Below are 14,596 nucleotides of genomic sequence, written 5' to 3'. Positions count from 1 at the left end.
ATTTATGTGCACATTAAAATAAATCAGATAAACAAAAGTACATGGAAGAGATATGCTGGGGGAAACCAAAAAGCCCTTAGGGGGCTTCACAGGTGGGATCCCCTATTACGCACACTGCAGATAATCAGATAAATGCCCTCCCACCTCACCTCTACCCTGCCCCATTCAGTCACTCACACATATGCAAACTGCCTTACAGACACAGACACACACACACACACACACACACGCACATACATACATCATATTGTACACAGAGCATTATCATCATAATCATCATCATCATCATCATTATTAATACCAATAGAGGAATAGCAGTACAAGGCTAAAGGGGTAATGTGATCAGAACTGCTGCGTATACTGGGGCCTCTAAAAGTAATGCTGAGCTAGGCAGAAGTTCTACATGTTTGGATAAGTCTGGTGGAATAATTATGGATGAAATTTATTGGGGTAAATAAGTGGTGACAAAGAAGAGGCAGTGTGTTATTGAGTGAGCCATGGGCAAATTGAGCCACCTGCAAATGATTGACTTGATAAACATTCACTAAGCCATGTTTATGGAAGAAAGGTGTGGCTACTGATCAAAAAGAAGAAGAAGAAGGCTTTATTTGTCACGTGCACATGCACATACACTGAAATTTGTCCTCTGCATTTAACCCATCCTAATTACTTAGGAGCAGTGGGCAGCCACAGCGCAGTGCCCGGGGACCAACTCCAGTTCCGAGGCCAGTGCCTTGGTCAAGGGCAACGGCAGGAGTACACCCAGGGGCAATTTAGACTCTCCAATAAATCTAATCAGCTAGCTACAATAGGTGATAAACATTTTTTAAAAATTGCAGCATGTTTTTTACTCATTATTTTGACCTTTTAAGTTAATAGCTGGCTACCTAAAAGATGAAAATGAAACTGTGGAGATTGAAGTGTAATCTACAGATTTTGATTACTGAAATACATGCTTTCTGTGTGATTTTGTAACTGTGATAGCTGAAATACATATGTGTTATTTTGATAATATAAGTACATCTTTAAATCTCAAGAAAGTGTGCAGAATCCATGTGATAGCCATCTTTCTTGAGTCAATATCAGTTACAAATGATTCACAAAAAACATCAAAGGATTGTAATTGGGTGACTTCTGGGATACAGCGAATAAAATATTTCCATATCTTATTCAAAAGGAAAACAATGCTTAACCAATAGTAACACACTCTGTAGATGCCGGAGGATGAGTCCCTTCATACAGACATTTTCATTTGGCATTGTCAATCAATGATGGAAGAGACTGATATAAAGCTGACTGTGATTCCTTCATAGAGTTTAGAACAGGGGTTTCAAACTTCAGTCCTAGAGAGCCACAGTGTCTGTAGCAGTCAGCAGCTAATTTAGGCTTTGGAATCAAGTTGTGCAGGATCTTTAGCCAATCAGGGACTTATGTGTATCCCTCAAGTGCCAAAACACACCAAAAACCTGCATATATTGTAGCCCTCCTACATTTGCCTGTGAGAAACCTGGTTTAGAACATTAAATTCTCATTATATCTGTGTACACGACATCGACCACTTTTATTTAGCATTTAAAAAAAAAATATACATCTTCTCCTGTACAACATATCAAAATAAGGCCTCCATAGTCCTAAATAATGAGACTGAATTTAACCTTTGCCACTTGTAAACATCACTGCTGATCATTATTTGTTTTCAGTTAGTAATAATGACTTTATCAAAGTAAATGATTGAAATGGTTCAGGCAGGATACTTGTTTGACCTGTGGTTTGAAATAAAGCCTAATGACTTTGTTGAAGCTATTGTTGAAGCCAGACTGTAATGCATTTGTGGCACAAATAAATGAATAATTCAAAAACGACATGTTTCAGTGTGATCATTTATCAGTCCTGGGGTGCTTTGCCAAAGGCTTTTTGTTTTAAATGTATTGTATGTACTATCTATGTTATCAAATGAGATCTGAACTTTGATAGTAGAGCCAAGAATAGAAAACTGTTGTTGCAAACCAGGTATAGCATGATTACAATTGAAAAGACCATTTTCAGGAACATTTTCAGGAACATGTACTTTCTTTACAGTTGACTTTTCCTAGACCTTGAAAAGAAGACCAAACTAATGACCTTTGAATTTTTTTTTAAATGGGACTTTCAATGTCACACATTTGAACTAAAAAACTAATATACAAAAAATACAAAAATAATAGTGATGCTAAGTCTGCTAATCTGCTATGACCACTGTGTTCCATGGAGCCACAGTGAGTCAGTCAGTGTGCCTTAGTATAATAGCTCTTACATTTCCATGACATCATCGAGGAAATGTGAAAAAAAAAAAAAAAAGTCTTGTGGAGAGGCCGCCTGGTCATTCAGAAGCACACTGAATATTTTATGAGGAAGACAAAGAAGACAGGAAAGGCGGTGGTCCAAAAGGTTAGTTCAGCTCATTTACAAAACTCAGCTAAGGACTCATGCAGTAGTGGAAAATAAGATATTTTGATACAGCTTCGAAGAACACTTAGAGGAAAAAATTACGAAAAGTTCCAGCCATGCTTCTATTGTTTTAAGTAAATTAAGGTTTTTTGTGGTTTTTATATTTATTTAAACATGTAATTTTCAATTGTGGAGAATATTCGCACACTAAATAAGCTATGTAATCTTTTCCTAAGTTTGCAGGGGAGATGATGTACATTGTAAAAAAATGTAATTATTGACACACTAGCATTCAGGAATATTGAGTTGGAATCACATACAGTTGTGTATCCCCAAGATTAAATGGAAAAACATTCTCTTTGGAAAAACTTAATTTGTACACTGTACATTTGTAAACAATGCTTAATGTATGGAACAAAACAGTCCCAATATGCTCCCAGCAAACAAGCATACAGGGGGTATTCCTGTTGTTGTTAAATAATTAAAATAAAATAACATCATGGGCATAATGTCAATTTATGAGTAATTGCAAATGATGAATTCCTTATACAGGTATGTATTCTGCACACAGCAGTGTGGAGACTCAGACTTTAATGAGGCCACTGGAACAGTGTGTGGGCATGCACTTTCTCTATCAATATTAAATGAATGATGGCACTGCAATTAATCATAATTCAGGGAATGATGCATGCAGGCAGAAAAAATGCATTATTAGGTTTATTAGTTAATAATTAAACAAAATCTTCAAAATTAAATCAAAATTTCAAAAGAAATATCACTATTATCATTGCATTGTTATGCAGTTCCTAGAGCAATGAAAAGCAAAGAGAAAAAAATAATTTCAGCAAACTATCAGAACCCTGGAAGACAAAAGTTTGATGTTTTTGCTCTCAAGCCATCAGCCAAAATTCTGGCTTTCAAAAATATTCACAAATTGGATTTTCAACATTGGATTTGATGTATAATTATGTATTCTCTAAAATGTGGTTCATTAATGGTGTTGAAATGTCAAAAGAAGCCAATTCAATTCGCTTTGCAATGAAAGTTATAAAACACTTACTTATTATTCCCTCTGTTAAGCTTCTCCTTTCTTGCATTTACTATTTAATAATTTAATCAGCCATCAAACACATGATGTTATATAGCATGCTATTCTTACGTTCTTAGTATTTATAATGAATAAAATAAAATTGTACAAATAAATAAATAAATAAATAAATAAATACATAAATACTGATAAAAAGTTTTTATCTAAAACTTTACTCAAAACTGTGAACAAAGTTAATTTATTTGAGATATTAAAAAGCATTATTGAGAGCTCATCAGACAATAGTTCCATGCTATGAAGGGTCAATGGTTATACTACTGCTGCCAAAATAAAACAATAAAAATAAAATTTAAACCTAAAAAGAATTTCAAATATTTTAAAGTTTAAAATACTGAATAACGACTGTAAGGAGCGTTGTGCATGTGATTAGGTCATTCTGCCATTGGGATGAATAGCTGTATTATTTTTCAATTTTAATACACATATATGTACAATTTCAAGTTGCATTTTACATGATGAAGTGTGGTTGATTTTAAAAATGGTGAACTTTAAGAGTTTAAAATGTCTTGTGTAGAAATGTTTAGTAAAGTGTAGCATAGGGGTTAGCCCGCTGGAACTTAATGTTTGAAATATGATGAAAAAGAAACTAAAAAATAAAACCCTTTCTGAGTAAGTCTGACTTTGGTTTTTCATTTTGTATTTAAAACCACAAGGAAAACCACATCCGAGTTGGGTTTCTGTGCTAGCATGGGTTGTCTTACTGTCACTGACAGCATTGTGTGCTCTCATTAACATTCCTACCCCAGCGGCAGGCCCAGACTGGAATATTATCCACTCTCTCCAATTACAGTGATATTTTCCCCAGGACAGCCACTGGTTGGATCAGCTCTTCAGCTAAGTGTCACCAATCTGTAACCACTAGAGAAATGTCATTTAGGGCATTTGGGACACTACAAATGCTGGTGCTACAAATCCTTCTAAATGATACAGTTTGCTGACTGGCCAAAGCGTGTGTGTGTGTGTGTGTGTGTCCGTGAGTGCGTGTGGGTGTGTGTGCATGTGTGTGTGTGTGTGTGTGTGTGTGTGTGTGGTCACTGCATTTCCTTAACGGGACATTAAGTAACCGGGAGCAACAGGGTGACAACAGTGTAATGGTGAAGGTTTCCTATTTTCCTACCAAAGAACAGAGGTTCATTACTGTTTTGATTCTGACGCTGATGAAATACACTGAGTTGTAAAAACTATCCCTGCAGCTAGAATCCGAGAGGCTGGGGTGTTCTACAGTAAGTAGTCATGTGACTCTTTAGCCTGAAACAAATTGGAGCTGTGTCATGCAGTAAAATGTTTACATTGTTAAGGCCTTGAAGTTTGTCATTACCGACAAAGAGATTTAATGAATTTGCATTATATCCGTGTACTTTTCCAGCTGAATGGTGTGATTTCCTAAGTGTGGGTCTCATTGCAACAAGCATCAACACATTGGAGGAGGAATATTGCAGATACAACATCAATCCTCCACACAGAGCTGTTGTCATGTCCACAACGGGAACGCCTTCATCCACACCCTCTCACCGCACATTATCCTATGGCTCCAAAAACTTTATACACTCAAACATCATAAAAAATACTTCATTTGAAAGGCGTGTATTTCAGTTTTTTTATTTTTTATAATTCTGAATAAGTAATTGTAATTGTAAAAAAATTGTTTTTTAAAAGTTAACTTTAAAGTAACTTACAAAGCACGCATAGCAATATCAAGGCATAATCATCCATATAGTAAGAAATACGAATTTACAAATATTAAATTTACAAAATAGGGAGAAACAGCATTTTCTGTATGCATTGTTTAGATTTGTGTTGACTCAACACTGAGACACTGGCTTCAATGATACCGCTTTTCATGAGCAGGAAGAGCACGCGATGCATTCAGACATACTGTGTGTCTGCCCCAGTGGATATGGAAGGGTGACTAAGTTTACTCCCACAGAATGTCAGAAAGATGATATCATTTCCAATCACTAAAAGAGAAGGCACATAAACACTAGTCATTGCAAATGAAAGAAGTAGGTCAGGCTGACCTCATGGTGATATCCCTTGGGCCTATGAACAGCTCTGAGATGCTGGGCTCAAAGAGAATTGTCATATCTCCATACATTTTACATATTCCTGTCACGGTTTCTGTGCAGGGTAGATCATTTTTCCGTGCCTGCACCGGCTCAGTTGTTAGCATTCAGATTAGCCACTCGGCTAATCGTTATTTTGGTGTTTGGGGACGATTAGTTTCGAGCTTGCAGATTAGCCAATCGGCTAATCGTTATTTTTGGTTACTGTGGGATGATTGTTCCCACCCTAACATTCCTTGCATTCCTGCTGGATTACCATGGCGATCTGTTTCACATGTTGGCTGCTCACATCTTCCGCTGATCATTTATTTAGAGCGTCAGTAGGCAGTGGAACGGTGCTTGAGTGTAACTTGTTTCGCTCTAGCCAGTTCCCTGTCTCTTTTCTGAGCAAGGTATAAGTATTTTAGGAACCAAGGAATTACCAAGAATTCAGACTTCAGTTTTTTTTTTTTTTGTTTGGGAAAAAGGTATTAGGACGGTATTTGTCCAGATTCTGAGGTTGGTGGTTTTTAGGGGTTATTGTGTCACCTCCGGGGCACAAATCTTTCCGCCTCTTACTAACCAGTTTTCCCCCTGGTTTTAGTTGGCCTCAGAACGTCTTCTGTTTGTGAAAAGACATTATCTTTTTCTCAGCTTCGGTTCGAAGTCGTTTATTGTTCTTTATTTCTCGTTTCCCTGTTCCTTTAATTTTTTATTCTCCTTCTTCCTCAGTTACCCGTTTAGGGGTTTATTATTCATTATTTGGGATACGTCCCTTAGGAGTATAGCACCTCCTTATTATTTTGTCTCTCACGAGACTTAGTGGTTACTGGAGTGCCCTTCGGTAACTTATAGATCCCCTGTTTGGTCGCGTCTGGTCTTCACACTTCCCCTCCCTCACAGAACACTCAAGCCAAATGGAAGTACCAGCGACCATCGGCCTGGATCAGGCTGTTACGGCTCAACAAGCCGTCCTGACGGCCCATACAGAGGGGCTACAAATGTTGCACAGTCAACAAGTAAACACCACTACACAACAGGCAGAGCTGTGCGAGCGTTTGGCCCTACAAGAGGAGGTGTCACGCCGCCAGGAAGCTACACTGACCGGCCTGCTAGAGATTATGGGTCGCCAGCAGGTGGCTTCCGATGAGTTTAGGTGATGTTTCGAGCAACACCGGGTTCGGGTAGAGGAAGAGCGACGTTTTGAATGCGAGGAGACAAGGCGTTTCCAAACCGAGTTTCTTCGGAGACTCGATGCTCGCGATCCCAGTACGCAAGCACAATCCTTTCCTCCCCAGACATACACACCGGCACTCACAAATAATCAGGAACCTAAACTTCAGCTCCCTGCTCAGTTCAAAGGTGAATCCAGCAAATGCCAGGGGTTCATAACACAATGTTTTATACAGTTTAGAGCTCATCCTTCACGATATGCTACGGACGAATCAAGGGTGGCGTTTATTGTTAGTATCCCTAAGGGTCAAGCCCTGGCCTGGGCTGACCCACTTTTTAGTTCAAACTCACCCATAATGACAAGTTCAGACCTCCTCATTGAGGAGATGGAAAGGGTGTTTGACCATGATTTTACGGGCAGTGAGGCGGCCACTAGGTTAACCCATCTTCGGCAGGGAAGGAATAGTGTCGCAGAATTTTCTATAGCATTCCGATTGTTAGCCGGCGAATCAGACTGGCCCGAACTACTGCTTATGACGCTATTTACCAACGCCCTGTCAGATCCGGTCAGGGATGCACTGGCTGCGAGTGAGCCACCCGCTACTTTCGAGGCATTGGTTGCAAGAGCTATCCGTATCGATCACTGGGTTAGGGGACGAGAGAGAGAGAAGGATGAAAGGAGAGGTCGAACGACCCCTTACGTCGCACCTCTCTTGGGTACGCCCATGTTCTCCACTCGTTCCCAAGACTCGGGAATTAGGTCGGAACCTATGCAAGTGGACAGTGTGGACGTTCGCCGGGATTCTGATTTCCGATCGAGAACCAAGAGATGCAACTATTGTAAACAGATAGGGCACCGCATAAAGAGTTGTCCAGTGTTAGCAGCAAAAGATCAGTCTCGTCGGTGAAGTGTAGACCACTAGCGAGACGTGAGTTATCAGTCTTTCACACTTGTATCCCCGTTGAACGCTCCTGGAATGAACAAATCATTAACACTAATGCATTTTTAAATTCAGGCGCAGTGGATTGTTTTATTGACACTAAATGGGCAAGGAAACGCGGATTACCTGTGCGTCTATTGCCTCAGCCTCGGGTGATTACTGCACTTGATGGTCGTCCTTTAGGCACAGGCCTGGTGGAAAGAACCACCGCTTTTATTCAGATGCGCGTTCCTTTTGGTGAACATGTGGAGCGTAGCAGATTTTTTTTGGTGGAATCGCCTACCTTTCCCCTAGTGTTGGGGCATTCCTGGTTGGTTAGGCATAAACCTTATATCAACTGGGGCGGGACTGGGGAGGCCATCCTTCAGTGGGGTTTGGAATGTGCGTCTCACTGTCAGCAGGATACTACGCAGGCTCCTCGGGTTTGTTCTAGTTCCCAACCCAGTTTTGATTACTGTGATGAGGAGACCGTTACTCCCATCAGTCAGTTTGCGGCATCGCCCCCTTCAGGTAGGGCGGAGAGCCTAGTCTGGTATCCGTGTTTTGACTCTTTCTCTCCTTGCAATTACGTCACAGAGGAATTCTCGGGTGAGGGGTGTTCTTTTAAAAGCAGTAGCGAACAAGATACGGCAGATGAAATGGAATATCCTTATTCCGCCAGTATGGAGGATCTTGTTGCAGTGGGTACGGTCACTATTCCGTTACCAGTCAATGTCCCCGACGATTATGTAGATCTGGCGGAGGTATTTAGTAAGCAAGAGGCCACTACTTTACCTCCGAACAGAACGTATGATTGTGCTATCAAATTGTTTCCTGGTTCGGTCCCACCAGGAAACAATTTGATTGTGCTTTGTGTTCACCTGTGTCTTGTTATATCTGTGCCTTTTTAAGTTCTCTGCTTCCCTGACTCGGGTGCTGGTTCCTTGTGTTTCTGCATGTGTTTCTGCTTGTGCTTTCTGCCTGTGTGTTCCTGCCTGACTATCTTTCTGCCCCACCCGAGTTCTGTTTCTGCGTGTTTTTGGACTTTTGGATTTTTTGCCGTTTTACCTTTTTGAGAGTTTTTTGTTTTTTGTGAGTAACCCTGCATGGCCTTGCTTTGGTTTCCTGGGTTTTTGTTACATTTTGTGATTAAAGTCTTTGTTTGGATTTGCTTTTTGAAGTTTGAGTTTTTTACATTCTGCTTTCACTTGCGTCAAGTCTAGGCTTTGCGTAGAGATAAGATCATTTACATGTCAAAGGAAGGTTTTATAAATAACTACTTATACGTGGTTTTCTGCATAAGTCATACTTAAGATCAAAATTGAATGTAAGTCCATTTAATAAAAAAGGCCCCAGAGGCTTTGGGGAAATCAAAACCTTTAAGATTTAATTACACCCAATCAGGAGGACCAAACATTGGAAATATTAAAACACAAAGAATATGTGTACTGGACATTAAAGCAAAGTTAAATGAATTGTACGAGCTCAAACAACCCCACAAATTCTAAGATACATTTGAAGGCCCCAGAATTCCAACTTAACATCAATTCTCCCCTGCTAAATTATTAATTATAGTTATTATGGGATGGGGGGGAGGCAACCTCTTATGCAGAGCACAGTGTCTGCCATACAATTTATGCTTTTTTCATCCTTGGTATGCTACTGTGTGTATTATATACAATGAGGTCTGCAAGTACAAGTACAATTTTTGTTGCTTTAGCTCTGAACTGAAATTAGATTTGAAATGGAACTATGAATATGAGGTTAAATTTCAGTCTGGTAGCTATAATATGATGGTATTTACATCCATTTTGAGTTATCCATGTAGAAATTATTGCCTTTCTTATATGTAGCCCCACCCCCCCTTCATTGCAAAACCTTTGCATTTCATGACTACCTGAAGTCTATGACGCATACACATCACCAGATACTAGGTATATTCCCTGGTGATGCTCTACCCAGCCTGTACTGCAGCCATCTTCAGTTCCTATTTGTTTCAACGGGTTTTGCCATCAGTCCTCCCTTCAGAAAGTGAAACATGTACAGTTGGATTTAGGTCCAATGATTGACTTAGCCAAGAAAATTCCTCTTGTTGGCCCTGAAAAACTAATTTGTTGCTTTAGCAGTATGTTTGGGCTCATTGTCCTGCTGCAAGGTGAAGTGCCATTCAATGAGTTTTGAGGTATTTTTCATAATCTGAGCAAAGTTTTTTTTATGTACACTTCAGAATTCACATAAAAATGCTGTGAAGTTGTCAGCAGCCACATAATAAATAAAGAGAATTGAGCCAGTTCCAGTACCGACCATGCATGCCCAAGCCATAACACTACCTCCACCAAATTTCATAGATGAGTGGGGTACTTTGGATCATGAACAGTTCTTTTCTTTCTCTGCACTTGTCTCTCTCTTTCCATGATGTTGGTTCAGGTTAATACTCATCTCATTTGTCCATACAATGTTGTTCCAGGACAAATTTTGTTTTTTTTTAAATATTCTTTTTAGCAAACTCTAATCTGTTTTTAGCAAACTGCATTCTGTTCATGAGGCTTACCAGTGGATTGCATCATGCAATGAACCCTCTGAGATTATGGTCGTATAGTCACTTTACGGCAGTTATTGGCACATCTATGCCTAAGTTTTCTTGATCTGGCTGACAGTTAAAAATGGGTTTTTCTTCAGAATTTAAAATATTCCTCTGTTGTCCATTACAATCGTCTTCCGTTTTCCACCAGGCTGTTTGCTATTGCTGAGCCCAACGGTGTGTTCTTTCTTCATAGAAATGTTTCAGACATGCTTTTACACACCCAATGTTTTGGGTATGTCTCTGATCAATTTCTTCTGATTATTCAGTCTCATGATGGCCTGCTTTACTAAAATTGACATGTCTTTATCCTCATGTTGAGAACAGCAAGAGGCTCCAAATGCAAATGCTACACCTTGAATTAATTGGAGACCTGTTAGCTGTATTGTGCACGAGCTCATGATACAAGAACACACAGCTGGCGAAGAAACACCAGATCAGCCAACATTCCAATTGCTTCTGGTCCACTAAAAGAGGGCTATGTATAAAATGGCTGTAATTCCAACAAAGATTTTGATATGGCTAGAAATTTCGTCAAATTCAGACTGACAGTGTAATTTAACCTCATGTTTTATTGTTTCATTTCAAATCCAAAGTGCTGGAGTGAGTGCAGAGCAAAAACAACAAAAACTGTGTCACTATCCAAGTACCACATTCTATATTATTTTCTCTTAAGGTACTTGAGTACTGTACAACTGTATTGTTCTCAATGATGAACTAACTGTATAGGCCTGCATTGCTTATTGATTCTTTAAAAAACATTTGACTCAAGATCATTGACTCAATCTTTTCCTTTAATTATATGTATTTTTGTATATATGTATATATATATATATATATATATATATATATGACTATTGTCATATATATTTAATCATAATGTGAAAAAAAGATATTAAGCTGTCAAGAATTGATATTCTATTCTGTATCTGTCAGAATTTTATTTTACTCACTTTCAGAGTGGGAAAGAGTGACAGAATCCCACCACCACATAGCTGAAGGGCAAAAATAGTGGGCAATGAGAATTGCCATCAATTATACTCTATTCCCAAGCCTGTGTCTGGATTCCCCTTTGACAGGAGTGAAGTATTGATTAGTCATGGTGTGATGTCAGATCAGCGCAAGAAAACCAGATGATCTGAAAGACCTTGACTGGAGAAAGTATCACCCCCATAATAAGTATCTGTAAGTTCTGGTGGGCTCTGCTTCTTGGATGGACTGCCAGGGGGAAAGAAAATGTGTTCCTATAAGTCCTCTTGGTAAGAGAGTCCAGTGAACCAACTGTCAAATGTGTGATGGCTGGGAACTGACAAATGCTTGTTATGTTTTTCCATCATGGTTGTCAGGAAAAAGAGGAACACCTGCAATGGGGTGTTATATTTTAGGATGAATATTCATGATCATTTTCTTACTAAGCATTTGACTAGAGATCTCTGCTAAGCTAATGACAATGCTTTATGAATGTATAAAAATACTCTCACATACTAAAAACTAAGACACTGCTATTTAACCGTGTGAGAATTGTTTGATGACAAATCATAAATTGAGCCAAATAAAAAAATGAATGTTATGGAGCTCAATGTATATTTTAAGTGAACTGTTTTTATCAACATTGTGGTTATGTAGGACCTGAACACAGGTTAAAATAGCTAACATAATTTTATATCCACAGTTGTATGCATTATCACATACATACCAAATAAATTAATAACATTCTACCAGCTTCTTCCAATGTCTACCAGCACTACAGCTAACAAGAAGAAGAATAAAATGAAGAAGAAGAATCTCTATAGCCACCTTCGTGTCATCATATTGAATCATATGAACTTTATTAATGCAAAAATATTATGTAAAACACATAGTAAACTTAATGGAATACCACATGATCAGTTGCTGTCATTGTTTTCCCCCTTACTTCTAAGATTTTCTGTATGTATTTTTATTTGTTCAGTTTAGATTCAGCTCTAAAACTTATCTTTCAAGCTACTTTCAGCTCTAGAAATGATCCCTATCACAAAGACATTAAATCTTTCTCCAGAGGCACTCACATGGGGAAAAATCCATGTGATTAGTAGCAGAAGTGAGGCATCAGGGGGGCATTGCATTCAGTAGTGAAAAAATGTATTCCACAGCACAAATTGATTTAGCAAATTCATTGCTTCCAGGGACAAGAAGGAAAGGAGGCTGCATGGCTGAAAATAGAATTAGCAAAACCCAAAATATCTGCAATATCATTACCCATAAACTTGACCTCACGGAGCCCACAAAGCTCCCTTTAGGCTTACTCGGGGTTGCCTTCCAGGTAAAGAATTGAAATTATAAAACACCCAAATCAACAATGATGCACATGAGTTGTGCTGAGCATTGCACTTGAGTGATTTCATGAAAAACTAATCACCTAATCATCTTGGAATCATCACCTTCAAAATAAATCAGTATCTCCAAATGTTAGTCAATAATAAATGTAACCTTGTTTATTTCATATATTGTATGAGAATGAGACTTTCAAATTATTTCCTTTCATTGGGGCGTATTTTCATTACCATACCAATATAAGAATAACCTGACAGTGCTGAAGGTGCTTTTATAAATTATGTACTACAATGAATTCCTTTGCTACAAAGAGTTTTTCCTATTTGCATTCATGATTTGCACCTCCTTTCTATGCAATATGACAATATTTTCATCTACATGTTTAATAATCTCTAATGCAATTGGTTTTTATAATTGCCTAGTTAAAAAAAAAAAAATGTAATTTTCCTCTTTGAAGCACATGTGAACTGTTATGATGTTCAAGCCAATTTCCACATTTGATACAATTGCAGCGATGCTTATGTTAAGTTCTACAGACAATGTATGAAGTTGTCCATGTCTGATAAATTAAATAAAGGAGGTTTTCATCACACAACTCTCAAAATAAAGTCATCCCTGTATTGCTGCAGCAAAAAAAGCCAGACATTATTCATATAATAAATTCAACTTCAACTATTTATTCATATTTAACAAATATGCTTGCATAAAACAGTAAACCTGTTAGTGCCCGCAGGCACTTCAATATTTCAGACATTGAGAATCAAGTGGAAACTCAAATATACACACTTTAGCATTGGAGAACCTCTTCTTGAACTTTCCCAAATATTCATGGCTTTAAAAGTATCTAATTATTTTGGAAATAATCTCGGAATATATCCCAGGGTGAAGCAGTAACATTTTCCACAGGTGAGGAGCTTCAAAATTAAGTGAAGGGTATTTAGACAAAAGTCTACAAGAAGTTCACCTGATGATATAAACATTGCATAGACAGTTCCCAGATCATCATGCTAAATTCCACCCTCCTGAAAAACCAGAAACATTGATATTCTATACTAACACATGATGGCTGCCACCTTTTTAAGTAGACTTGAGCCTCAAAGGTAATTTCCACTTCATTAGCACAATCTCCCTACTGTTCTCCAAAAGACTGAGGTTCCCACTGGAGATCTCCAGATGGACCTTAGAGCTCTTATTGGGAGGCGGCACATGACACACAACAGAGCAGCAATGAAGTCTGTGAAGGGACATCCCTTATCTGCAGTAACACTCTGCAACCCTTACACAAGCATTGTATGTCACTGCACTAAAATAGTCACTTCTTAATGAAAATGAAAGCAAGCCAGAAATAAATGATTATTTTCAGAAGGCTTTTATTAGCATTGGTATAACGTTTTATCAATTTTCTTAATTAAAAAAAAAAAAAAAATTTAAAAACCTTAACTGAGAGTTGACTCGAAAACAAAAATTCTGCAAACTGTATTGTCATGCACTATGGTTTGGAAAAGGAGCAGGGGGTGTCAGTGTCAGAGGCACAGGGATAATCTGTGAATAATGTCACGGGGGGCCAACTGCTGGCAGCTCATCCATTTTTCATTTGCTCCTCAGACAAATGAAACATGACCCCCCTCAGAACAAGGGGACCTTCTGACACTTCAAAGGGAACGCCTATGGGTGGTTTTCCTCCCGACACCCAACTGCATTGGCCCTGTACTCCCCAACTGGAAGCTGCCGGGGGCTCATTAACCCCTAAACAGGCCTGGCAATGGGCTTCCTGTGTCCTTGCAATTACACGGCTGTGTACAGTAACACTGGAGTGCTGGAGTTTTCTTCAGGCAGGGGCTCTTAATTGAAAACCAGATTGGACCTCTCGCGTTAATTAGCTGAAGAGGACAGCCCACTTTTCACATGATTGCCTCATCGTTAGAGGAACAGAATTCCCCTGGAAGGGCCGGTTGGTTTAATTGAGGAAACATGCATATTAAGTTAAATGTATATAACGTGTTCTGATTTGGTTAGCCCAATGGATGCTTTG

Source organism: Anguilla anguilla, chromosome 3 (genome assembly GCF_013347855.1).
Source record: "Anguilla anguilla isolate fAngAng1 chromosome 3, fAngAng1.pri, whole genome shotgun sequence".
Classification (NCBI taxonomy): Eukaryota; Metazoa; Chordata; class Actinopteri; order Anguilliformes; family Anguillidae; genus Anguilla; species Anguilla anguilla.
Note: the sequence above shows the minus strand (reverse complement) of the source record.